General features: G+C 54.4%; 1 protein-coding gene across 2 annotated transcripts in view; it reads right to left on the bottom strand.

Moving 5' to 3' along the window:
- FOXP4 (forkhead box P4) overlaps positions 1 to 13,518 on the bottom strand; it is a 70,970-nt gene extending 57,452 nt beyond the window's left edge. For both annotated transcript variants that reach the window (XM_056511603.1, XM_056511602.1), the window contains exon 1: positions 13,297 to 13,518. The gene's annotated coding sequence lies outside the window, so the exon portion shown is untranslated. The remainder of the gene's footprint in view (positions 1 to 13,296) is intronic.
- Between the last annotated feature and the right edge of the window lie 13,761 nt (positions 13,519 to 27,279).

Genomic DNA, 27,279 nt, shown 5'->3' on the forward strand with positions numbered 1-27,279 from the left:
GGATGGAGATCCATCATCTGTGTCCCACCAGGTGGGATGGAGATCCAGCACCTGTGTACCATGGGATTGGGATGGAGATCCAGCACCTGTGTACCATGGGATTGGGATGGAGATCCATCATCTGTGTCCCACCACATCAAGATGCAGGTCTGGTACCCGTGTCCCACTGACCCAGGATGCAGGTTTGGTACCTGTATCCTGCTAGACTGGGATGCAGATCTGGTGTCCATATCCCATCAGGGCAGGATGCAGATCCAGCACCTGTGTCCCACCAGGCTGGGATGCAGGAGCAGTACCTGGTGTCCCACTAGGGCACCATTAGAGATGCAGATCTGGAATCCATGTCCCAGTGGGTTGGGATGCAGGTTTGGTACCCAAGCCCCATCAGGTCAGGATGCAGGTTCAGCACCTGTGTCCCACCAGGCTGGGATGCAGGTTTGGTACCTGTGTCCCATTAGGTGGGGCTGAAGGTCCAATACCTGTGTCCCACGAGGTTGGGATGCAAGACCAGTACCTGGTATCCCATTAGGGCAGGATGCAGATCTGGTACCCACATCCCAGTGGGTCAGGATGAAGGTTTGGTACCAGTTAGACTGGTACTGAGATTAGCAGACTGGGATGTAAGAGCAGTAGTTGCTGTCCCATCAGTTTGGGATGCAGATCTGGTACCCGTGTCCCCACTGACCCAGGATGCAGGTTTAGTACCTGTATCCTACTAGACTGGGATGCAGGTCCAGTTCCTGTGTCCCACTGGCCCAGGATGCAGGTTTGGTACCCAAGCCCCATCATTTTGGGATGCAGATCTGGTACCCACATCCCACGAGGTTGGGATGTAAGACCAGTACCTGGTATCCCATTAGGGCAGGATGCAGATCTGGTACCCACATCCCAGTGGGTCAGGATGAAGGTTTGGTACCAGTTAGACTGGTACTGGGATTAGTAGACTGGGATGCAGGTTCAGCACCTGTGTCCCATCAGATCAGGATGCAGGTTTGGTACCCATATCCTACTAGACTGGGATGCAGGTCCAGTTCCTGTGTCCCACTGGCCCAGGATGCAGGTTTGGTACCCAAGCCCCATCATTTTGGGATGCAAATCTGGTACCCACATCCCAGTGGGTCAGGATGAAGGTTTGGTACCAGTTAGACTGGTACTGAGATTAGTAGACTGGGATGTAAAAGCAGTACCTGCTGTCCCATCAGGTCAGGATGCAGTTCTGGCACCTCTGTCCCACCAGTTTGGGATGAAAATCCTGCAGGATGCCCACTGGGCACACCCCAAAATCCAGGCAGCCCCCATGGAGCTGCATCAGCCACTGCAGTGCCAGTTCCAGCCCTGCACCCCCTCATTTCTCATCCCCCTAAAAACTTGCTGTCCTTCTGCCCAGCACAATCCAAACGGGAATTTAAACACCCCCTCTGTGCACATGGATCAGGGTCACCCTCTCCCCAGCCCCCAAAATCCTTAGTGACCCCAAGGGGAGCAGGAGAGGCCCCTCAGAGAGGACAGGTGGGGCTGGAAGAGCCTCTCACCTGTCAGATGCCACAAGTGAGGGGACAGTGGGATGTGACACCGGGGTTCTGACACCAAATCCCCCTCAGGGCACCAGACTGGGGGGACACATCCCCTGATCAAGGAGTCCTTAGATCCCCACCTCAGATCCTCCCCTCAAAGAAAAACAAAACTCTGCTCTCCCCAACCCCAAATTACCCCAAATTCCCAACTGGACATCAACAGAGCCACCAGGGAGGAGACAGGATCCAAAGGCACAACCACTCCAAGGAGAGTGAAAGTGAAGCCTCATTTTAAAGTTATTCCAATAACTTCCTGAATGACCCAGTTCTTCCCATTTTATAACTTTTCCTCTCTTTTTTTTTTCTTTTTTTTTTGTTTAAAGAGGTGGGAAGGGAAAAAAAAAATAAAGGGACGAAGATTGGAAAAGTTTAATAGAGGGAGAAAAAGTCTATTAAAAAAAAAAAAAAAATAAGGCAGGCAGCCTGTCTCAGGGGAAGAGCTGAAATATTAAAGAAAGGAAAATCGCTTCTCTGCCGAGCCAGAGCAGGAGAATGGAGAGGCTGGAAGAGAAGGAATGGGGAACTTTTAATTGAAAAAAGGGAGATTCAAATGAAATATCCAATATCCCCTGTTAAAGAAAAGAAGAAAGACGGACCTTGGCCGCTGAGAAATTGTGAAAAGCCCCAAGTTTTCTCTCTCTGAAGTTATAGGAAAGAGGGATGAGAGAAAGGAAAGGAAAAAAAAGGTTTTTCATCCGAGAAGAACTCAGGAATGGAGGAGGAGGGCGGGGAGAGAGAGACAGAGCAAGTTTGATTCATTTATTTTATTTTATGAGTAAAAATAATATATTTAAAATAAAAAAAAAAGAAAAGAGAAAGGGCTGAGTTTTATAATGTCCCAGTGTTTGGAAGGGAAAGCAACTAAGAACAGAAGGGCCGGCTCCAACCACCCGCCGCACCAGCCTCTCTCCCAACGAGATTCAATTAATTGATAACAAGAGGCATCAAATTAATTTTTCAAGGATGTTAGATTTTGATGAAGGGAAAAAAAAAAAAAAAAAAAATCTCTCTGATTTTAATCGGGGCGGCGTTTAAAAGGCATAAATGAATATCCCTTTCTAATCATCTGAGGCGCCGGGGAAGCGCCGAGCGGTTAACGTGGAAATTCAAATCGTTTAATTGGGGAGGGGGAAACAAAAAAAAAAGAGGTCCTGGTGGGGGAAGGGGGCCCGGGTTTTTTCTTTTTAAAGAGGTTTATGAAGAAATTATTTAAAAAAAAAAAATTGTATTTCTTTCAAGCGTTTTCGCTCTCTCCCCCCTCCCCGCCCTGTCCTCGCAGCTGCACTTGGAAAAAAAAAAAAAGATTTTTTTTGCTTTTGAATAGAGACAGTTCCCCAGCACAATCTAATTAACAAAAATGATAATGAAGATGGTGGGGAATAAAAAAAACAACTCTCCAAACTCCTGGAAAAAAAAAAAAAAAAATCAAAGCCACGGGATGAGGTGAGATTCACACACAACTCCCGTCCATCGGGAGTTTCCACACGGGATCAGGGTTTTAGGATTTGGGATGAGGTTTTCAGCACAATCCCCCCAAAATCCCATTAAAATAATTACCAGCAGTTCCCATCACTGGTGTGGGATAGAGCTGCAATCAGCACAGCATCACCCACTGCAGTTTTCCAAAGGTTTTTCCAGCATCTCTCCGAAAATCCCGGCTCGGTTCAAGCCTCTCCCACATTCCCAGTGCTGGTTTTGACACTCAGGGATCGGGGACAAATCCCCTGGTGCAAATCCCACCTGGAATTCCTGCTGCAGCAACCCAGATCCCTCAAACCACCTGGAGCACACGGAAAAAAACTCCAGCCAAAATCTCCTCTGTGCATCCAGAGCCATCATCCCACCCGGAGCACACAGAATTCTCCAGCCAAAATCTCCTCTGTGCATCCAGAGCCATCATCCCACACGGAATTCTCCAGCCAAAATTTCCTCTGGGCCTCCTGTTCACAGCCAGGATGGTGCCACTTTCCAGAGGCTGGGACAGCTGAGGAAGAGGAGGGATCTTCCTCTTGGATGGAGGAATGAAGGACACAAGTGGGGAGTGAGGAAGAGCAGGGACGCAGGAAAACATCCAGACTCGATCCCTGGGAAGGGTGAAACTCCAAAAAAAGAGGAACAAAATCAAAATAAACCCCAAACTCCAGGAGCTTCCCCTGGCCCATCCCCTCAGGAGAGGCTGCAAAGGGCAAGGATGGAGGCAGGGAGGAGGAAATTCCCTGGAGCAGGTGAGGGATGCTCTGGGATGGGATGAGGAGCGATGCCAGGGCTGGGATTCAGCCTCCCCGTCCCACCCCCAGCAAAATTTTCCAGCTGAGTTCGTGAGAAATCAGGCTGGAAGTTGCTAAAAGTCTCTTCTGGCCTTCAGATAATCCAGAGGGGAGGAAAAATCAGGCATGGTACCTATGGAGCAGGAGGATGCCACAGGTTTTCCCAAACTCCGTCACGTCTGTGCACAAATCGATCTGGAAAAGGCTCCCCGGTGCAAATCCCATCTCTGTGCAGGAACAGGCCTGGTTTCCATCCAGAAATGATGCTGCTCACGAGGAGGGAGAAGAAAAAAAGGCACTGGGGGGGGAGAACTGTCCTTGGGAGTTTTCAAACTCTTGGTCTGACGTTGTTTTTCTCCGGAGGCCGGTCTGTCTCTCAGCCCAGCTCCACGCTCCCAAACAGCTGCTCTGGTTTCATTCCTGCACAGCTTGGCTTCTGCACAGCCACCCTCAGCATCTCCTGGCTTCTCTGGGCAAACCCAGCTCCTGATCAGCTGGGAATAACCCGAATTCCTCCACTAAACCTGGGCAGCAGCGTGTTCAGCAGGGCTGTGCTGGGATGCTGCATTTGATATCTGAGTGCTGGGGAGAGCAGCAGAGGCAGGAGCAGCTCAGCTGCTGCAAGTGCTTCCCACCAGGAGCTGTGCTGGAGTCCAGAGGTCACCAGGGTCCCCTTGCTGGTGTCACCACATCCAGAGAATGTCCCCACCGTGGCTCTCCCAGTGGATGGATCCTGCAGGAATGGCAGCAGAGCTCTTCCAGGTCCCCCTGGATGCCAGCCTGGCACTCAGGGAAGGGATCAGGTCCCACAGGTCACACTCAGCTCGGGAACATCCCCACACTCAGCACAGCAGGCACAGGGAATCCACCTCCTGAATCCCTGCTGGTCCCAGCTGAGCTTCCTCCTGGGAATGGTGACATCCCAAAACTTCAGGGTGTCCTGGCCCCCAAGTGGCTCCTGCTGCTCCAAGGAAGCCCTGGGCACTTTCTCACTGCTGTGGGACGCACAGCACTGTGCAAATCACAGGGATCATTCCCAGGATTGGGCTCCCTCCACTGCTCCTAAAAATAACCCTCATCCTTTAAAAATATTAATTAATGATTCACCAGCTGCTGCCACCCTCCTGCAGTGCTGGGGTCCTGTGAGCACCTCTGGGTGCTCGAGGTCCCTGCTGCCCACCTGGCCCCCAACCCGTCCCCTGCCTGAAACTGCTTTTTTTAGGGGAGATCCCAAAAATCCTCACACCATCCTGAGGGAAGGCAACAACACCGGGACACAGAATCAGACAAGATGTGAAGCTGGGGACACCAAATCCCTCAGGGACATGAGCCACACCCCTGGCCCCGTGTCCCCCATGTCCCCTCCAGCCCCAGCACAGTCCTGCCCACTCCAGGAGTTTCCAACCCCCAGTTGTTATTCTAAACCTCCCAGCAAACCCAGAATTTGTGCTCACTCCCAGAGCGTTTGTGTCTGTAACAGTGACTGGAAAGGACCCAGGCTGCCTGGCAGGAGCTGTGTGTCCCCTCTGAGGGGACAGGGGTCTGTCCCTCCACCCTTTTCCCAGAGGGATGGGCACAGCCCTGTCTCCTGCTGCAGCTCCATCCCAAATTTTCAGCTGGAAATTCGGCAGCAGCGACGCTCCCGACGGGGAAGGGACACGAGGGACAGCCCTGCCCAGAGCCAGCAGCAGCCCCAGCTCCCTCCCACTGCACTCCCAAACACAGCAGACTCTTCCTCCAGGGATTATTTTAAAGCCCCACAGAGCAGCATTCCTCCTTCCCAGCCGGGGGAAAACCTGAGGATGAGGGATGAGGAAGGGTTTGATCCGTGGGGCTGCTCTGACAGCTCCAAAGCCTGACCCAGACTCGAAGCCACCTCTCCACTTCCCAGGGAAAATGGAATTAATTCAGAATCAAGGAAGGACTTCAAGGGATTTGGGAACAGGCCCTGCCACGTATCATTTTATAAATAAATCCTGGGTTAAAAGGAGTGGGAATAACCCAGACAGGGCAGTGCTGTTGCACCCAGAGGGTCTCGAGCATCCCTGAGGATGCAGAGCCCAGCCCTGAGATCAGCAAGAGCTGAGCTGGGCCTGCAGCCCCCAGCACCTCGGGGTTTGACTTTGGGAAAATCAAATCCCCATCCCAGCCTGTCTCACTCCTGTCACTCTGGAAGAAGGGATGAAGTGAAGGTTGTGCTGTGCCACGGGAGAGGAGCTCAGCCAGAAATCCCTTCCCAGGGTTTCTCTGCCACTCCCACACTCCCACCTCTCACAGGATGGATTTTTGGACATTTCCCTCCACCTGTTTCTCTCGAGGGAATCCCCTTCCCCAATGTGCACAAAAAGCCAAAATTATGGAGATCTGCTCCAATTTTTCCTCTCCCTCACCTCATGGGGGAACAAGGGCTCTGCTGCCAAACCCAGACTCCCTACACAGCTGAGTGCTCTGGGGTCAGAGGGACAGGATTGGATCCTGCTGGAGAGACAGAATTGAGGATGAGAACCCCAGACCATGAGCTCCAACAGGCTGAGACAAACTGGGAGCAATGGGATGAGCAGGAGCACCCCCTTCTCCTCTTCCTCACCCCCCAGCCCCAGCTTTACCCACCCAGAAGGTGACAAGGGCCCCCTTTATTTCCCAAATGAGGGGTTCCTGTCCATTTTGAGGGCTGGTTTTATTAATGGAGAAGATTTGTGACAGCCTGGCTCCCCAAACCCAAAGCTGAGGCTGAGAACAGGGCAGGGCAGCAGGGAATGGAGAGACCCATAAAAAATGGATACCATGGATAAAAATCCATCCAGAAAGCTGCAGGGAAAGCAGGCTGGGGTATAAAGGAGAAATGTAAATTCTCAAGAAATAATCCCAGAGAAAAGCAGAGCTGGAGACTTTATAATCCCACCTGAATCCAGCTCGGTAAAAATCCCGAGGTTTGCAGCTCTGCCTGGCCCAGCACATTTCCAAAATCAACATTTCCTGCCTCAAAACTCACAGGACACTTTTCCCCATGCCTTTATTTGCTCTTTTTCTGTTTCTAACAGGGCTGGTGATGCTATTTCTCCTCCTGATCCAGGGAATTTCCCTGGCCCTGCCAGGTCTGGCAGCATCCTGGAGGAAGGAGCGACCTGCTGGGAGCACAGAGCTGCACAAGGGGCACAGCCTGGCAGGTGGCACCAGAGGGGACACAGGAGAGCTCCCCTCCCTCCCCAGCACGAGGTCTCTGCCCAAAATTCCTGCTGCAAAAAAACTCTGGATCCTCAACAAGGAAGTTCAGCTCTGGCAGGTATTTCCTGGCACAAGCTGTGCCCTCGCCCTGGGTGGCTCCTCCATCCCTGCTGTGACCACCCTGAGCCCCAAAAGCTTTTCCCAAAGCTGGAGTGGGTCTGTCCCCTGCCATCCCTGCCAGGCATTCCCTGGGAGCTGGAGGTGAAAATCCAGGAGCTGAGGAAGCCCCAGGTGCCTGCAGGCTGTGGGGACATTCCTGCTCCAGGAACATCCCCCAGCAGCTCCAGGATCCCCCGTGCTGAGCCCCCATCCCAATGGATGTGCCCCGAGCCTGGTGCCAGCTCCAGACCTGTCCCTGGGCTGTGGGACACTGCAGAAGGACACTGGGGACACATCCTCACCCCTGGGCACGGCAGGAATCCGAATCCAAGGGGCTCCAGGCGGAGGGAACTGCTGGGAATCGGGATCCTGGCTCATCCCTCGCACTGAGCCTCCAGCCTTCCTCCACTGTTCCACTTTCCCAAGGAATCTTTTCCCAGCTTCTCCCAGCTCCCATCCACATCCTGCTGCAGCCAGGCCCCGGCTCCCAGACTCACAACAAGCAGCAGAAAGAAAATCACTCACCTAAAATCTACGGGGTGTGGAATAAAGCAAGGGAAGGGTCGGAGGGTTTGGGATCAGAGCTGACACACCCCGAGGGAAGCTGGCAGAGGGATGCTCAGCCAGGAACCGGGAATGGCACCGTTTCTGTGCCTTTTCCAGCCCTGAAATCCCTGTGGATAAGCCCAGCTCTGCTCAAGGAGTCGCTCTGTGAGCACCTGCTCCGGGCGAGCGCCTCATCCCAGCCACGGATCCACGAGGAAAACGGGAGCAGCATCTCCCCGAGCTCCAGGGCTGCCAGACACAACCTGCACAGCACCCAGAGCACAAACCCATCCCCCTGGGCCTTCCTCCTCTTCCTTCTCCTCCTCCTGCTGGGTCCTGGTGCTCCCCAGCCCCACCTGCCCATTCCAGCTCCGGTAACACCAGAAGTTTTCCCAATGAGAGATAAAAAAAAAAAACCAAACCACTTCCAAATCACCTCCAAATCATCCCCCTCATGGGATTCTTTTCCTCCTCTACCACCTTAAAAATTTTTGTGCACTTTGCCACAGTTTTGAAAGGAATCTTCCACCAAACCATTTTATCACCCCGACTTCTACCTCGAACAAACCCAGAGCGGAGCAAGGTGAGATTTCCTCCACATCCACCTTCTGCTCCTTATTCTCCCGGGGAAAAAAAAAAAAAAAAAATCCTGTTTTTGCTGCCAACCTGGCTCTGCTTCCCAAGAGGAGGGACAGCTTCCACCAGAACACGCTGCCAGCAGCTGCTGCCAACCTGCCAGGGCACGGGAGCCGCCGGGAAGTGTCACCCAGGGCTGGAGCACTGGCACTGGGTTGCTCCACCCAGCACAACAGGCTGCAAACACAGCCTGGCTTTGCCTTAAAAAAACAAATAAACCCCGGGAGAAAGGCTCCAGACTCACGCCAGGCTCCTGCTGCCAGCCCCGTGCCCGTGGCACAGGAATCCCTTAATGGTTTCCCTCCAGCTCATCCCTGCTCTAGCAGGATCCTTATGAAATAAATCATGGGTTTGAACCTCTCCTGCCTCTCTTTTCTCTCTTTTCCCTGATGCCATTCCACTTCCAAACACGTTTTTGTCACGGGCAGCCGGATCACCACAACACGTCTCACGCTGGAGCCCGAGCCGTGCCAAGAGCCGTTTAAATTAGGAAAAGTTTGTAAAAAACAAAAACAAACCCTCGAGCAGCGTCTTGGCTGGATTTCATCTCCCAAACACTTGGAGAGGGGGGAGAAAAAAAAAAAAAAAAAGAAAGATTAGGAAGTTTTTCAAGCTGTGCCCGGCCCCATCTTGATCTACAAGTTCTGTTTGACTTGAAAAGGTGCAGCACAAGGAGGTTTTGTAAGAGATAAAATGGGTGCAAGTCCTGCTGGTCACGGCCCCATGGCCACTCAGGGGGCTCTGGAGCCACCCCAAGGGTTATTGAAAACTCCCCTTGAGTTTCAATCAGGTGCATCCAGGAGGATTTTAACACCTTCCGAGGCAAACACATGGAAATTCCAAGCTCGGAGTGGTTTTATTTTCTCCCTTTTTCCTTCCCTCTGCTGCTAGCAGAGCTCATCCCTCTGTGGGGAACTGGCCACGGAGCAGGACTGAGCTCCCCACCCCGCAGAATTCCCCAGGCTGTGCTGCAGGAGCTGCAAACCAAGGAGGAAGGGACAGGAAATTTCAAGTTCTCACTCCCAGATGTGGCAGGTGACGCCGAGGGAGCAGCGGGGTCATTTTGGGAGCGGAGGAAAAACCCAGGGTGGCCCTGGAGGAGGAGATGGGAAACGGGGAACAAGCCCTGGACACCCCAAACCCACCTGCCAGCCCCATCCCAGCGCTCTGCTGGGGAGATGAAGGGGGAAAAAAAAAAAAAAAACTTTCCCGAAAGAAGAGAATTTCCCCAAACTGAGGGGAAAGGCAAGGAGCCGTAAATGTGTATGAGTTATAAACCCAGGGACCTCCGGGCTTCTCCTCCCGCCTTTCCCCGGTGGGAAGAATGAGCCTGTTCCCCTTGCCCCCCACCTTGCTGCCACAAAGGCAATCCCAGCCCCAAACTCTCCCGCCGGACCGGCAAGAAAAGAGAAAAAAAAAAAAAAAAAAAAAAAAGGGTTGGGGGGGGGGGGAGGTGAGGAAAAAAAAAAAAAAAAATAAAATCAAAGGAGAGAGAGAGAAAACCCTGAAAGGCAAAGCCCCCCGGCCCCTCCCCAGCCCCACAGCGAGACACAAACATCAGCAGACTCAAAGCATCCCCCGAGCCAGCGGCGGAAAAGAAAAGCTCCCGGGCTCTCCGGGCAGCAACTTCACAACTGAGTGCACTCGCATTCCTGCCGGGTTATTAGGAGAGAAAGGCCGAGCGCCTGAGGAGATATTTTAGTGTCACTTGATTTTATACATTGCACTGATTTTCTTTTTTATATTTTTTTTTGTTGTTGGTTTTTTTTTTTCCGAATGCTCCCTGCTCTTTCCTTTCCGAAGGGGATGTAAAACCCACCTGGTTTCCAGGCAGGACAGCGGGGCTGGACACGGTTTTCACAGATATTTGGGATATTATCTGTTCTCCAGCCTCTTCCCCACCTCCCCCAGCAGCAACTTTAATCCGTTTTATTCCACCTCGCTCCGTTTGCTCAGCCTTTCCCCCCTCGCCTCCTCCTTCCCTGACCCCGCATCCCGGGGTGCAGGGGTTGGGGAGGGAGGATTTTCCACACCGATCCCCTTCTCCTGTCCTTTTCCCCCCCCAATCAAATCCAACTTTTTGCTGCTCGGCGCTGCCACTTTGTATTTTATAATTTTTACCTCCGGAGGGATGCTCGATCCGGCCGGGAACTGTCGCACCCCCATCCCCACACTGAGAATCCCGTTAAAAAGGGGGTTTGGGATGGGGGGAGACCCACAAAAAACACAGCTCAAACAAATAATAAATTAAAATTACACATCAGAATAACCGGGGGGCAGCTCAAAGCAGCAGCTCCCAGCGTTATTTGGGAGCAGAGGGCTCCGGGATCTTCCCCACGATCCCACACCACAAATGCAGGAGAAGCCCCAACAAAGCTCCCTGGCTTGGCACAGAGAATTCTGCCCCTTCTCCCCCACATTTTCCCCTTTTCCAGTTCGATTTAAGCGACCTGAAGAAGAAAAAAAATTAAATAAATATAGTGAGAGCAGAGTAATTTTCCCAAACCTGATTATTTCCTCCACTCACCCGCTCGTGGAGCTTGTACATTTATTTTTGCTGGATTTTAAGGTGGGGTGGCAATTAAAAAAAAAAACTAAAAATCCCTAATTTAGAGTTAAGATTTTGGAAAACCCTGAGACTTTGCTGTGTTTTAATCACAGATATGGGGAGGCATGAAAGGGAACACATCCCTGCCGACACCCGGGACCGGGTCAGACACATGTTGGGTTGATTTAACATCAAATCCCTGCTTTCCACGGAACGTATTCCCCGTGTAAATTTTTAACACACCAGCAGAAATTTGTAAAAGTAAATCCTCCTTCTGGTTTGGGTTAAAAACAAGCCAACCTTTTAATACAGAAACTAATAACAATTTTATTGTCTGCCCCACAGCTTTACGACGCTCGTGGAGAAGTGAGGTCTTAATCCCGATAGAAGTTGGGGTGGAGGGTGGGAAAAGGAAAATCTTGGGGTGTCAACTGATGGGGAGGGAAGAGCTGCCTGAAGCTGAGGAGCGATCCCAGGCAGGAATTCGGACACGAATTCCTCCAGCACTATATTAAGAGCAGCAGAGAAAAAAAAAAAAAAAAAAAATAATCTCAGCACAAGTTTTCCGAGCGGGCACTTCCCAACCACGACTCCCGGGAAAGTGGGGTCTGTGAATTACTCCCGCTTTCCCCTCCACACATTTTTCATTTGTATTAAAAAGTGCACAGGAGGGAGAGAGGGGGAGACACACACAGCCTTCGGCTTGTTTGCGTTTTCAACGGGGAATGAGAAACCAGCATCGCTCCCAAATGGAAAAAAAGAAAACCCAATTACGCTCCACTTGTTCTCTCCCATCCACACCTCCGAACGCGCCTGCCAACTCAAACCAGATTTCCTACACCCAAAGAAATATCCAGAGCCATCCGCGGCACTTTTCCCCCGGAGAGGGGAGAGGGGAGAGCAGACAGAGGCGCGTTTGTTTATCCCACGGAGCGGGGAGAGGGAAGAATAGAAATCCCTGAACTTTGGCAGCGCCGGGAGAGCATCGCAAGGACGGCGGACACCGGGAGGGACGGGGATGGTGCTGGAGGCTGATCCGGGGTGAGCCAGCACGCGCTGCCTGCCCGCGAATTTCGGAACTCCCAGAAGACGATGCTCCGTAATAAAAACTCTTCCCAAACGCATCATCGCTGCCGGTACCATCCGCGTCCCCGCCGAGAGCTCCCGCAGCACCGGGAATCGTGTCCGGGTTAGAGACACCCCCCAAAAAAATCGTCGGAAAAGCCCCCCCCAACCTCTCTCCCCGTCCAAACAAAGGCGCACGGCACCCCCGCAAACTTTACAAGCGGGGGAAAAACCCAGGAGCGGGCGAGCCGCTGCCGCCAGCCCCTCCGGAATCCAAACCTGCGGGGCTTGCTCGGGAATATTCTCCAGCTCCATCCGAAGCCGTGCCTCGTCCTCCTCTCCCTCACCTTGCAGTCTGGGTTTAGGGGTTTGGATTTTCCCAGGGCGCTGCGGGAGCGACGGCCGGGCTTGGCTGCAGGTTGTCGGGGACGGCGGCGGCTGCTCCTCGCAGGAATTGCAAAACTTGGGGCAGACTTACGGATTTCTCTCCGAGGAGGGAATCACACCCCCGGGCCCAAGCAGCGGCGGGTCGAGGCTGAGTTAAAATGTGAGGGAGGAGGGAAAAAAAAAAAAAAAAAGGAGGGGGGGGAAACCCACCCAAGCCCTCCAGCAGCCGGAATTAAACCAAAACTGCCGGAGAGAGAAAGGAAAAGATGGGGAGGAAATGGGAAGCACCAACAAAGGGAGCGCTGGGGCGGCTGCAGGGCAGGGGCGGCCGGGCCCCCCCCGCCCCGCTGCGCTGCCCCCTCGGGGGGTGCGGGACCCCCGAAGCGGAGGCGGGTCCGGATCCGGCACCGGCAGCGCGGCTGTGCCGCCGGCAGCGCAACTTTCCCGGGGCTCGAACCCCCCCTAACCGAGGGGGCTGCGACCCCCTCCCCTCCCCGCTCCCAAACGCCTCGGGAGCGGCGGCGACCCCCGCACACGCACCGGGAAACCCGCACGTACCGGGACCCCCGAACACGCACCGGGACCCCCGAACACGCACCGGGACCCCCGCGCTGCTCGGGGCGCAGAGAGAGCGGGGACCCCCCGCACCGCCCAGGGGAACCCCCCCCGATCCCCGCAGCCCTCGGTGCCCCCCTTGTCCCGCCCGCACCCCCGGCTCCCCCAGCGCCGGCCCCGCTCCCTTTGTCCGGGCGCCGTAACAAAACTTCCGAGCGCGGCGCGGCGCGGCCGAGCGCGGGGCACGGCCAGGCCGGGGGCACCGAGACGGGGACACACACACACAGTGTGGGGGGGGACACAACGCGAACCCCCAGCACCTGCCGGGGGGGGGGTCCCACTCCCTTATGAAAGCCGCGACACCCACAAACCCTCCCGCGCCGCTCTCACCCACCTGATCGCTCCGAGCGCCGCGCTCCGGGACGGGCATGAGCCGCTCCTTCCCCCCCCCCGCACCCCTGCACAGCCCTCCCCGCACCGGCACCTTCCCCAAACTTGGACGGGGCGGGCGCGGCGGGGCCGCGGGGCTCAGGGGCGGCGCGGCATGGCTGCGGGCAGGGGGGTGCGGGGGCTCGGAGCGGGGCGGGGGGCGCGGGCAGCCGGGGCCGCCGGGCCGTGGCCGCGCTCAGGTCCGGCTCGGCGCGGCGGCGGCGGCGGCGCGGGCGCGGCGGCGCGGGGCGGGCGCCGGCCGCCCTACCATAGTTCCTCTAAAGCAGGTGCAGCCGCTTTCCCCGCCCGAGCATCCCCCCCGCGCTCCCCTTTTCCTCTCTTTCTCTCTCTCTTTTTCTCTCTTTTTTTTTTTTTTTTTTTTTTTTTTGGGGTGTCCCCCCTCCTCACCGCGCTGGATGGAGTCTCTCCTCCCCCCGCCCCCCTTACCTCGCTGTTCTTTGCTCTCTTCCCCCCCGCCCCTTTCCCTGCGTTTTGCTCATTAGTGCTCGCGCTAATTGGTTTCTGCCGCGTTCGGTCCCCGGCGCGCAGCGGAGATGTGGGTTTGGGAAAACTGAGGCACGGGGGGGGGTTTTGGGGGACACGGATCCAGGGGATGGGGCGGGTGGGGAAAGAGCGCTCGGGACATCGAGTTCAGAGCCAGGACAGGGCGATTTACAGACGGGAACAGCGAGAGCTGAGCTGGTGACCCCAACACCCCCTGTGACACCCCCTGTGACACCCCCTGTGCTACCCCGACATCCCACCCCAGAGCCCCTGGGGGAGCAGAGCTGTGTCGGGGTGCTGCACCCAGATATGGCACCCAAACATCTGCTGAGAGACCCCAAAACTCTGTGAGGAGACTGGACCCAAATCTGCACCCAAATATTGCACCCAAACATCTCCAGAGAGACCCCAAAACCCCATGAGGGGGCTGGACCCAAACTTGTACCCAAATATTGCACCCAAACATCTTCAGAGAAGCCCCAAAACCTTGTGAGGAGGCTGGAGCCAAACCTGCACCCAAATATTGCACCCAAGAATCTCCAGAGAGGCCCCAAAACTCTGTGAGGAGGCTGGATCCAATCCAGCACCCAAATATTGCACCCAAACATCTGCAGAGAGACCCCAAAACTCTGTGAGGAGACTGGACCCAAATATTCCACTCAAATATCTCCAGAGAGACCCCAAAACCCCTGTGAGGAGGCTGGATCCAAATATTGCACCCAAACATCATCAGAGAGACCCCAAAATCCTGTGAGGAGGCTGGCCCCAAACTTGTACCCAAATATTGCACCCAAACATCTGCAGGGAGACCCCAAAACCCCATGAGGAGGCTGGACCCAAACTTGTATCCAAATATTGCACCCAAACATCATCAGAGAGACCCCAAACCTTGTGAGGAGGCTGGAGCCAAACCTGCACCCAAATATTGCACCCAAACATCATCAGAGAGACCCCAAACCCTGTGAGGAGGCTGGAGCCAAATCTGCACCCAAATATTGCACCCAAACATCTCCAGAGAGGCCCCAAAACTCCATGAGGCGGCTGGACCCAAATATTCCACTCAAACATCTCCAGAGAGACCCTAAAACCCTGTGAGGAGGCTGGATCCAATCCAGCACCCAAATATTGCACCCAAACATCTGCAGAGAGACCCCAAAACTCCTTGAGGAGTCTGGACCCAAATATTCCACTCAAATATCTCCAGAGAGACCCCAAAACCCCTGTGAGGAGGCTGGATCCAAATATTGCACCCAAACATCATCAGAGAGACCCCAAAACCCCATGAGGAGGCTGGACCCAAACCTGCTCCCAGGTGCTGCTCCCAAATCTTCACCCAGCCCTGGGGACTCGGGTCAGGGTGACACAGGAGGGACCAGCAGCGTTCCAGCCTTGCCACTGGGTGTTGATTTGGGGAGTTCTTTTGAATTTCCATTTTACAGGCAGCTAAAGCAGCTTTAAGAGGTGAAATTGGAATTAAAAGTATTTCGACCCACCTGGATTTTTTTTTTCCTCCCTATAATTTAACTTTTTACAGGGGCACTCTAATGTAATGTCCTCCTGTAATGTACAGGAGGACTGTTGATGGTTGGTTTGGTTTTTTTTTAATAATCTGTTATTGAATGAAAAGTTAGGGAATTTCTGTGAGATGGGAAAGCTGCTTTTCTACAACTACATTCTGATGGCCCTGGGAAATATCCCATTGGTTTTGTCCCCAAAAATCTTCCTTCAAGGGGACAAACAGGATGAGGGCTGTGCCCAGCCTGGAACCGAGGTTTTAACCCACCCCTGTTGGAGTCCTGGGATTTTCCAGAGGGCTTGGCTTGGTTTCAGCCCCCTCTGGAGCTCCATCAGCTGCACCCATTTCTGCAGAAGCTGCTCCTGCTGGAAGGAAGTTCGTGGAAGAGGCTCCCAGGCCCCGTTTCTGGGAAGGGCAGTGGCTCTGCTTCCTGCCACCTCCTCCTTCCACGGGAGGACAGCAATCCCCTCCCCTGCCATGAGCCACCAGGGAGAGCCTCTCCAGCCAGCCCCAAATTCGGGGTGACCCCTCGGATCCCCAGCAGGGCTGGCTCTGCTGTCCAAGGCTGCTCCAGTGCATCCAGCCTGGCCTGGGGCACTTCCAGGGATGGGGCAGCCACTTCTTCTGCTCCAGACCCTGGTCCAAATCCCTTTCCAGCCATCCTGGAGCACCTTTAGGTGTGAGGGGCTCTGAGGTGTCCCTGGAGCCTTCACTTCTCCAGGCTGAACATTCCCAGCTGTCCCAGGAGGGCAGGGGAGATGCAGCCCTTGGATCAATTAATTCAGCGCATTTTGTGCTCTGGACTCAGAGTTATGGGACACCCCATTCCATTTTAGGGGGTCTCCACATGGGAAGTGCAGCAGCTTTGATGCCCCCAGCTCAGCCTAACCCCTCCAGACACATCCCAAACTTCAGGAAGTGCTGGAAGCTCCGAGACCTTTGTGAGTTACCCACCCACCAGTCCATGACAAACACAATATTCACTTTTATTCCATCCCAAACTGGCACTTTCCTGAACGAAAAAATAGCTTTGAGTGAAGAGCTTCATCCAACCCGTGCTTCCCTCTTTTCCCTACATCAGAGCCCCTCTGAAGGCACCAAATCCCATCAGAGCAGGAAGGAGCTGCAGGAAAAGTCGTGGGGAGGGTGAGAATCCAGCCTGGCCCCAGGATCCCTCTTTGTTCAGCCTGGAAATGAGGCAGAGCAGGGAGGAGGGATCTGATGGATCAGGGTCAGACAGGGCTGGTTTGTTTTCTGAGGAACCACTTTGCTCCTGGGAAACCAGTGGGGACGTCAGGGATGAGGAAATTCCCAGCTCAGCAGTGCTGAGCTCTCAAAAGAGGCACAGGGAAGAAGGGAAGGGAAAAAAACTTCCTTTTGTTCTGCACCAGGTAAAACCTCGAGTGTGGATCACCCCCAAAGGATCCAGCAGAGACAGGAGGATTTGGAGCTCTGGGATTAAATATTTTGTGTTGATATAAAGCCCTGAGTCACAGTGGGGTGAGGGATCAGCCCCAAACCCTGAGTCCTTCAGCTTTTCCAGGGAAACTCCACCTTCCACCTCTTCCCAGCTCATCCTCACCCTCAGCATCTGCGTTCCACCCCCAAACTCCCAGCTGTGCAAATTTGGTTTTCCTATCAAAGTTGCGGGTTTTTTTTCCTCCAGGGACTGTCTGATCTCGCAACCAGGATTTTGAAAACCTTAAAAACACGAAAAATTTCAGGGAAAGGACGGTGATCCCGTATTTGACTGGAATAGGAACAATCCCAGTTTGTTGTAGGGATGACAAAAAGCTGAAATCTTCCATGGAAAAGGTCAATTTGGGTTTGTCCCAAGGAAAAGCAGCTCTGAATCACCTCATCTGAAACATCCTCATCCTTCCAGGAAAGTCCTCTCCAAGATGAATCCAAATGTTTGCCACAGGTTCTGAACTGGATTTCTGGCAAATAGTGGAGAACATCTCCTTTGGTTTGTCTTTTTCCTTCTATGGGAAGAGCAACTCCAGAAACAAAATCCGAGTTTTGTGAATGTGCTGACTTGAAAAATCGATGTTTGGTGATGGGAACAAATCCCCCTGAACTGCTCTGCTTCCTGCCTGGTCTTGGGTTCTCTCCCTTCTGCTTCCAAGGTGAAAGAAAGAAAAAAAGCACATGGAAATATGAGAAAGAAGAGAATTGGGGATGGGAAAACAGAGAGAATGAGGGAGGAAAGTTCAGAGCAGCGTTTTGGGGACGGTGCTGTGCACTGACACAGCTGAACTCCAAACTCCCATCCCTTCCAAGGAGGAAATTTCAACTGACGAGCAGCAAATCTGCTTTTCCCCCCAAATTCCACCGCCAGCTTTCACCGCAGCGCCCTGTGACGCCTAGCAGTGCCCAGATCCCTCTGCCTGCTCCCTCTCCTTCCTGAGCATCCCGGACCGAACCCGCGGGGCTCATCCCATCCCCGAACACCCTGCAGGGCATCACTGGAGCAGGACCAGCCCTTCCCGGGGCAACCCCACAGCTCTGGGCGCCGCATCCTCATCCAGCACAGGGCTGGGGAGTCTGGGGGTGCCGCAGAGCCCCCCCGAGGGTCAGCGCTGCCATCCCAGCCCGGGCCGGGAGCGCACGGAGCAATCCGGCTCTGCCCGGACGCTGCAGCTCTTGGAGCGCGCTCGCCTCTTGCGTAAGGATGATGCACCGAGTTCCTGGAAGTGATGAGAGGCTCCTGGCTCCCCGGGAAAGCCGCAGGCTGCTGCCTGTGCAGGGGCTGGATCCGGCCAGCAGGGTCCCAGCGCTCTGGGACTGAAGGGTCCGAGTGATTTTCCCCGTGATTCCCCAGGCAGGGGGATCCCGACATCCCCAGAGCTGCACAGAGAGGGGGTATCAAGGGAACAATCAGGAATTTGGGCTCAGGCGGGTTTTGAGGGGGTTTTCACCCCGTCAGATCCCTGGCTGGTGGTGGCTGTGCCTCAGTTTCCCCCGTGGCTCAGCCGGGTTTTGGGGAGCTGCAGGTGCTGGATAAAGGAGGGAAACCCCCAGGGCGTGGGAGTGCTGCTCCCAGCAGAACACACGAGGATGTTTGGGGTGTCTGGGGGGTCCCCAAAGTGCCCAAAGTCCCTGCAGAGCCCCATCCCAGCAGAGGAACGGGCGATCACCCAGCCCGGAGGGAACTCCCAGAGCTCTGCCAAGCCCAGCTGTGCCACCAGCAGCTGGCACCGAGCACACGGGGCTCCCCTGTCCCCACCAGCACTTTGCCTGCGGGATTTTCCTCCTCTCCTATTTTTTTTTAATCATTTCCCAGCTTTTCCAGGAGCGTTACTCATCCGGAGAGCGCTCAGCCCTGGCTGCTGCCGTGCTGTGTGCCTGTTCCCGGCCGCTCCTTCAGGAGATGCTCACCCGCACGTGGTGCCTGTGCCGGAGCCGTCACGGTGCCGGCCGGGAATTACTCACGGTGGAAGGTTGGAGGAAGGAGGGGGGAGGCCACATTCGCTGCTTTGTCTGCAGTTGTTCATTTCTCACCCTTTGATATATATATATTTTTTTTTTTTACCCCCCCTCCTCTCTTTCTTCTCCTGCCAATGTTCTCTGTCCTGGCTCCTGCTCGCTCTTACTTGGGTTGGAGGCTCTGGCTTCATCCCTGAGGGGTGTAAAATGTTCTTTGCTGTCCCATGGTCACGGAGGGGTCCCCTCACACCTGGCTGGGACAACCAGCCCCTCCCTTTGGGAACACTCTTTTCCCACTCTGCCACTTCCACATTTGCCCATTTCTGCTCATTCTTAGCCCAGCTTTCCCCCCATCTCTGTCACAATGTCCCCACATGTCACCAAACCCACCCCACACCCCTCCTCAGACCCGGAGTGTGACACATCAGGTGGGTTAGAGGAGGGGAAAAAAACCCCCAAAAAACCCCAAATCCTTGCTCCAGGCTCTGCAGAGGGAAGGGTCGCTGTGGGAATTGCTGTCCTAGGGCACATCCACTGCTCCCAGCACGAGCTGGGGAGGACTCAGCAGAAAAGCATTCGGGACACACGGTCCTTCCCCTTCTCCACACACACCCGCGGCAGATCAATGAATATTTTAACAAAGAAATATTTCATTAAAAGAGTTGATTGCTTAATGAACTGTCCCTGTGAGCCATCAAAATGCAATGGGTTTTCTTCTTTTCTTTTTTTTTTTTTTTTTTCTTTTTTTCCTGCCTTTAACGAAGGCGAAGATTCATATCACGAAGAAGTGCCTTATCAAATTACCGTAATAGCCTGAGTAGAGCCAGCCTGGGCAGCGGGCATTTGAGTCCCTCAATGGGACTCCACAGCCCCCAGGCATGTCACCGAGCAAGGTGGGACCAGGACAGGTCCCTGTGTCCCTAAAAGTAATGTTTGGGATGGTGGGAAGCAGGTTTGCTTCCCTCTGGGTTTGAAGGGAAAGGCAATTCTCCATCCTTTTCTTCCCCCAAGCCAACATTGTGACATTCAAAGGCATTTCTGACATCGGAAGCCACGAATTGCAGCCGGGCTCCAACCTCCTCAGCCTGGCTCTTGGAATCACAGACTCAGGGAATGGTTTGGCTTTGAAGGGACCTCAAAGTTCCTCCAGCTCCAAACCCCTCGGGTGATTAAAACAGAAAGGCATCCAAAAAATATAATCGCTGTCTCTTATCGAGCCTGGGTGCTGTTTGTGAGCTCTGAGGAACCATCGCTGCTGCTGCTGCTGCTGCTGCTGCTTCCCCAGACCTGCCAGGCAGCTCAGGGGCTCGTCCTGCTCTCTCCTTTTGGAAGCTCGCACTGCTTTGCCTCTGCAAGTTTAATGAAAATATCGCTGCTCATCCCAGGTTCCCTCTGTGCCGCTCTCCAGGCTCCGGGCTGGGCACGGCTGGAGGGATCCGGCCATTAACAGGCGGGAAATGAACAATAACCTGACAAGAAACGACCAATTTTCCATCAATTAGAGCGAAGCCTCTTTTTGTCTTTTTAGTAAAATTAAGTTTTGCTGACTGGTGATTACTTTGGTCTGATGACAATTCATTAACATTTACACGGGGAGGATGCTAATGGCGAGGAGGAGGAGGAGAGGGAAGGTGCTGAAGGAGCTGCAGTGTGGCTCTGGAGGAGCTCTGGAGGTCAGGACAGGCCGGGGAAGGAGGGGAGCAGGGCAGCAGGAAGCTCTCCCGCCCCTCACTGCACAAAAGTGCTTTGTTTGGGGCTGGAATTCTGCTCCTTGTGCTGCTTCCCCCACCAAGGCTCTGGGGTTAAGGATGCTGCAGCATCCCTGGGGCCAGCACCAGCTCAGGGTCCCTCAGAGCCACTCCTGGGAGCGTGGGGACAGCGCTGGCTGTGCCCTCGGGGGAGCTCCTGGCCCTGCAGAGGCGCCACGGGTGGGCTCTGAGCTTGGCATGGGCAGGACCAAGGGTGAGCAGCCAGGGAAGTGACCACCAGCACCTCAAGCCACCCAAACTAGGCACAATCAGCCCAAATTTCTGTTAGAGAGTGAAGGGGGAGTTGGTGCTGAGTGTGAATATTTGTGTGTTTATGGACATGTGTGTTAAAAAATCAAAATTCAAGTTATTCCTTGGATCAGAGCCGCCTCTGCTGCTGGATCAGGCCTCTCCTCATCCAAGAATCCATCCCTAAATGCCAAGGAGTTTCCCAGGCTGCTGCACTCTGGGAGTTGGATCCATCCACACCTGAGCAGGTTTGGGGGAAGAAACAGAAAAACACCTCAACCATCTTTTTCCTTTAAAAAAAACTTCCTGGGGTGTTAAAAAAAAAAAACTTCCTGGGGTGTTCCCAACCCCAAAACTTCCACTTTTACTGATTTATTTGCACAAGGTCCCCGGTGGCTCCAAGTCTGGCACAGGAAGGAGCTGCCTGTGGAGGGGGGCAGGGATTAGCTCATCCCCAGGGCGGTTGGGAAAGCTCAGGCAGCATTTACTGTAAGAGATGGGGAATGTTGAATCAGAGCACAGCAGAGCCCTCCCTGCCCACAATCCGAGCTCCTGGGACACTTCCCCAAATCCCCATCCTGGATGGCCAGGCTTGAAGGATGCAAGGATTTAGTAGGAAAAAAAAAAAAAAAAAAAAAGTGGGGGGGTGGTCAGGTTCTCATCAGGTTTTCTGTTTCTACCCCTGAGTTCAGGAAGAAATTGCAGTGGATTTTTTTACCAGGATGGGCAACACGGGGATGGTTGGCTCCCTGTGCTGTTTTGTCACCCTATTTATAACTTTATTTGGGAGGGGATTTCCACAAAACCCCCATAAAAACTGGGGTTTCCCATCAAAAAGCTTTTCAAGTTCTTTCATGACCTTTGTTCAACAATGACCTAATTTCACTCAAACTCTGGCACAGCCTATTCCTGAGGCGGGAGGAGAAGTGGCATTCAAAATTGGGTCAGTTTTCATTAAAAACGCTTCCGTTTACTAATAGTTTTTCACATGTCACAAGGACTGGGATGGGCTCCAGACGCCGGCTGCCCTTCTTCACTGGAGAAATGGGTTAATCTTCCTGGGAAATCACTGCTCAAGGACTTTCTGGATCTCGCTGAAGACTTTTCTCCTCCCAAAATTTGGGGTGAACGCGGTGTTTTTCCGTGGTGCCCCTTCCCGAGGCTCCTGGCAGGGTGGTGGGTGTGAGAATTCAGGTGGGATGGGGCTGGGTGGCTGTTCCCGTGTCACCTGTGTCGCTCGCCCAGGGAATCCCAACTCCATCCAAGTGAAAAATGTGGGATGGAAAGAATGGAGCAACGGGGAGGGTGGAAGATCCCAGAGCCTGACCTAATTCAGAGCCTAATCCAAAGCCTGTCCTAATCAGGGGGATCTGAACCCTCGAGTCTGATCCCCCCTAGCCCAGGGAAGCCGATGGGAAACGCGCTGGGATTCGGGAGCAGCTCCCGGGGATGGAGCAGCAGTGGGAAAGGATCGTGGCCTCGGGTCTGGGAGCTGCCAAAATTCCCTTTCTGGAGGATGGGTGCCCTCGGACCCTGAGATGAACCCCCTGAGAGCCGCGGGATGGGCGAAAACCGGCGGCGAACCCGGCAGGAACCGGGCGAGGCGGGGAGGGAAGCAAAGCGCAGCCAAGAACCGGCGCTCGGAGCCGCTCCCGCTTCTCAAACGTGCAAATTATGCAGCCATTTCACGGGACACTTAGGAGTCAATTTGCAACGCGGCTCAGGGGGGAAATTGGGCACATAATTCCCCTGAACAATAACCGGAGCGGCCGCTTAATTTAACTCCGCGCCTGGACCTCGTTAGCGAGTGCCGAGGGGAGGATGCTGCGGGCGCCGGCGCCACGTGCGCGCATCCCCCCGCATCCCCCCGCGTTTTTCGGGATCTTCCCGCATTTCCCCCCGGTCCCGGGGTCCCTCCGGGGCTCACGGCCGTGCCCCAGGGCAGCAGGGGCTGGCTCGGGGGCTCGCAGGTCCCAGCCCGGCTCGCACACGCTCCGGCAGCACAGTGGCAGCAGGCTGTTCTCATTACAGCCCGATGAGGCTGTTTACTCACCCAGCTGGAGACAGTTAGAGAGTGATAAATAATGAAAGAGAAAACATGATTTTCCCCTCTGTGGTTTCTATTTGTGTAACCATATGTCACAGCTCAATACGGCCGCGGGTTTTTTTTTTCTGCTTTATTCAGGAAAGAGTTGATTTTTTTCCACAGTGCTGCGATTTTTTCCCCGACTTCTCTTTTTTTCTTTTCTTTCTTTTTTTTTTTTTTTTTTTTTTTTTTTTCTCTGCAGCGACTGAAGTATTTCTGTTTGTTTTCTTGTGAAACTCGCTCGGACTCCGACTCCTTAAAGTCTGGCTTGTCCCAGGAACCGCGGAGGTTTGATAGGATTGTGCTCAGCTTCTTTTCAAATACCTGTCACGGGGCTGCGGGGAGAAGAACCAGCTGAGAGCAGCGTGGGGAGGGCTGAGCCGAGCTGGAGCAATTCCTCCGGGAGGATAAAACCCTCTGGAGCTCGGGAAGGGAGGGTGGGATGAGGGATGATGGGCTCTGAGTGTTTTGTGAGGGTGACAGAGCATCGCTGCTGGGCTTGGCAGGAGGGGAAACTGAGGCACTGTGTGCTCCAGGGGGCTCTCCAGGGAACCCGCAGCCCCCAGGAACCTCCGTGATCCATCCCAGAACTGGGGAGAGCAGGATCTGAGGCAGCCTGAGAAGGAGATGAGCGAGGAGAGGCCCTGGCAGCGCCGTGCGCCGGATGGAAGAGCTCCGGGAGCGCTCCGGGAGCGCATCCCGCCCGTGCCCTGGGGAGGGCAGGTCCCTGCACGGCCCCTCTCCCTCCCCGCCAGGTACCGCACACCTTCCTGCAGCAATTACCGGGCTCCGCATCCCGCCCGCCGCCGTCTCTTCTCCTGCCATGCCCCCGCAGCTCCCGGGAGCTCCTGGCACACTCCAGGGATGAGTTTCCCCTCGCAGCACACCCGGCCAGGGGCGTGCGAGGTGGTTTTTTTTAATTTTTTTTTTTTTTTTTTTTTTTTTTTTTTTCGCCCCGGCAAGTTCACAACATCCTCTTCCCGCAAGACACATCGTTCTGGGAGGGCAATTATCGCAGTGACCTCATCCGTGTCTGCGGCATGAGGTCACCAACGTTCGGGGAGCTGCGCCAGCCCGGTCCGAGCGGGTGCGCCCGGAGCTCGGCTCATCCCGATCCGGCGCTTGGCTCGCAGCTCCGAGGAAACTCGCAATTATCCGTGGCAAAAACTCCCGGGGGCCAAACCAGGTGTGGATGCGGCAGGGAAGAGCCCGAGCGGCGCCGAGCCCCGACATCGGCGCCCTGCTGTGGGTTTGCTGCGTGGAATTCATGGAAATCACCTCCCAACGATCCCACCCTGCCCTTGAGAGCGTTTTCCAAACGCTCCTGGAGTTCTGGCGGCCTCGGGCTGTGCTCATCCCCTGGGGGAAGAAACTTTCCCTGATCTCCATCCTCAGTCCTCCTGATGCAGCTCCAGCCTTTCCCTGGGTGCTGTCCCTTTGTCCTGAAATTGCACCGAGTGTCTCCATCTCACACAATTCCTGCAGTGACCCAACCTTGGTGGCTCCAGGCGCTGTCACCCTGCGTGGAAGCAATGTCTGATCCCCACAGCATCCCAACGCCTTGGCTGTGTGTGAATTACCTCAATTAAACTCGGCAAACACACCTCCTCCTCCCGGGGCTGATCCCTTTTCCAAATGTAGGGAAACCATTTCTCCGGAGGTTTTGTGTGCAGGAATCGCAGCCTGCGCGCACAGAGCCGTTCCCACCCCGCTCTGGTGCCCGCAGCTGCTCTCTGACGCTCTGCAGCGACAGCTTTGGGGACAGAATGGCTTTTCTGCACCCTCCAGGTCTCACTGAGCTCCCACCAATGAGGTTGTTGTCCAAAATGTGCCCAAATGCTGGAAATGCAGCTCACTGCAGCCACCCCAGCTCAGAGCTGTGTGCTGGGTGTTGAACACTTCGGTGTTGATGGATTTGTCCTTTTTTAAAGCAATTAACTGAGTGAAATCAGGATCTTCTTGCTTCAGGTCACAACAAGCTCTCACTGCAGGGCTTGAGCTGCAGATTGGGGGGAGATGGACCCTGCTGGTTCCCTGACCCCATTCCTGGCCCAGCACTTCCACAGCCCAAACCCTCTCCTGTCCTTCTGTTCCTGCTCCTCTCCCTGCCAGCACCACCAAATGAGGGCTGGGAATTGCTCACAGGTTAATTGGGGTTATTTCATATTAAAGCCCCTTTGCCTCTGGGTCCAAACCTGCTGGGTCTGACGTGTCCTTCCTGCCCCTCTCCCTGCCTGGGGGGGTTTGTGCCCTGGAAAGGAGCTGGGGATGTCCCCCCATCCCCCAGCTCACTGTCCTGATGTGGGACACAAACCCCAAACCCTCCTGCCATGGGGTGAATCCTGGAGACCAGGCTGGTGGCACTGGGGGAATCCAAACCCTCTGGAGAGGATGGATCCTTTGGTTTTGATTAAAAGCCCTTTGGAAATGCCTTTCCAAGCTCACTCCCCTGCCTGCAGCAGCTCATTAACGTGCCCACCTTTCCTGCCATAAACCCACAGACACAAGCTCGTAAAATCCAAATTTTAGCTGATCCCAGATCAGCTGGGAGCTGGATCTGACACAACTGCAGGGAATATCAAACCAGCTCCATCCTGGCAGCTCTTCTACCTGCAGACCCCTCCTCTCCAGGCCTCCAGCCACGGCTGTGCCAGGAAGCATCCAGGTTTTCCATGGCTTTTTCCACTCCTGGCTGTGCAAACACTCAGCCCTGCTGCTCCCCAGCCCCTCCACTCCCCCCTCAGCATTGCCTGGGTTAACAGGAGGCACTTGGATAGAAAAAACCTTTTTATTTTTTATTTATTTATTTTTTTTTTTTACTGTAGCAGCAGATAGGGAGAAGGAAAAGCGTTGGGCTCATTTATCTGGCTCAGAGTGTCGCTAATGCCCTCGGCTCGAGGCCAGCGTGAGAGATTGGGAGGTAAATCGGCCAAGTCATGCTGTACAAACATTTCAAAAAAGAAAGATATTTCCAGGCTCTCTCGCAGGAATCCAGCCCTCCTCCTGCTGGGGGACTGCAGGATCTGGAGCCCACTTTACCTCTGTCTGTGGGTGTTCAAAAAGCAGAAGTTCACCCAAAAACGGTGCTGGAATTTGGCTGGGGATGCTCAGGAGCATCCCCAGGGATATTCTTGTCTGGGCACAGTTGGATTTTTAAGTAATAATGGTTTTAAACTTCCCAGGGACTATGTTGTATTTTCAACAACACACACTGAGATTTTTTTTTTATTGCTTACAACATTTTAATGGATGGGTCCTTTGTTATTTATTAAAGGCCCATTGAAAATGTCTTTCCACTCTTGTTCCTGTTTCTGGAGCAGTTCATTAACATCTCCACCTTTCCTGCCATAAACCCACGGACTCAGGCTCGTAAAATCCAAATATCTGCCAGTAAAGAGAATAAAACCCCACTCACTGCCCACATAAACCACGGGCCAAGGTTTGTGCCCTACCTGTGGCTGCAGTGGGGAGGGGGTGGCACTGCTGGGGTGTCCTGGGTGGGTGAAGGAGGGGGGACAGACCCTCCTGGGACCTCACAACCTTTTATTCCCACCTTGAAGCTCCCAAAGATTCTCTGTGGGTTGAGTTTGGGGTGTCTGGGGAGGGGTACAACACCAGGATCTCACTGTTGGTTTTCCAGCAGGCAGGGGTGGGAATGAGGAGCTTTGTCCCTCCCAGGGAACTGAGAGCTGCAGTTGGGCTTGGCTGGGTTTTATGGGGGAAACCTGCCCGAACACGGAGCCTGTGCCTCGCTTTTCCAGGCGCCCCGGGGCGGAGGTGTTTGGATCCGGGATTTGGGGCCACCCGGCTCTGGAGGTGCAGAAACCCCGCAGCGTTTGTGACGGATGTGAGAGAGGAGAATTCAGCCTTTGGATCCTTTCCCTTTCCTTCCCCAGGGCAGGGTGAGCTCAGCCAGGAGCTCTGCTCCATCACCGGGGTGTCTGCTGGTGTCACACGGACAGGGGACAGGGACCAGGAGCTGGCCCGGCAGCCTGGGTGTGTCACGGAGCGTTCCCAGCCTCAGTCCATCGATGCTGGGCTGGGAAGAGGCTCCGGCGCCTCATTATCACAAGGACCTGACAGCGAATTTGGCAACACAGAGCCCTGGGGGGCGGTTTAATTCCCTGGGCACCAGTGCCAGCACAAGCAGCAGCGCCCTTTCCCTTTTCTGCTTTCCCTTTCCCTTATGCTTTTCCCTCATCCCTTTTCTTTTTCTCCTTTCCCTTTTACCTTTCCTCTTTCTCCTTTTCTCTTTCCCCTTTCTCTTATCCCCTTAGCTTTCCCCTTCCTCTTGCACCTTTCCCTTTTTCCCTTTCCCTTTTTCCCTTTCCCTTTTTCCCTTTCCCTTTCCCTTTCCCCTTTCCCTTTCCCTTTTTCCCTTTCCCTTTCCCCCTTTCCCTTTTCCCTTATCCCCTT

Source organism: Oenanthe melanoleuca, chromosome 26, assembly GCF_029582105.1.
Source record: "Oenanthe melanoleuca isolate GR-GAL-2019-014 chromosome 26, OMel1.0, whole genome shotgun sequence".
Taxonomy (NCBI): Eukaryota; Metazoa; Chordata; class Aves; order Passeriformes; family Muscicapidae; genus Oenanthe; species Oenanthe melanoleuca.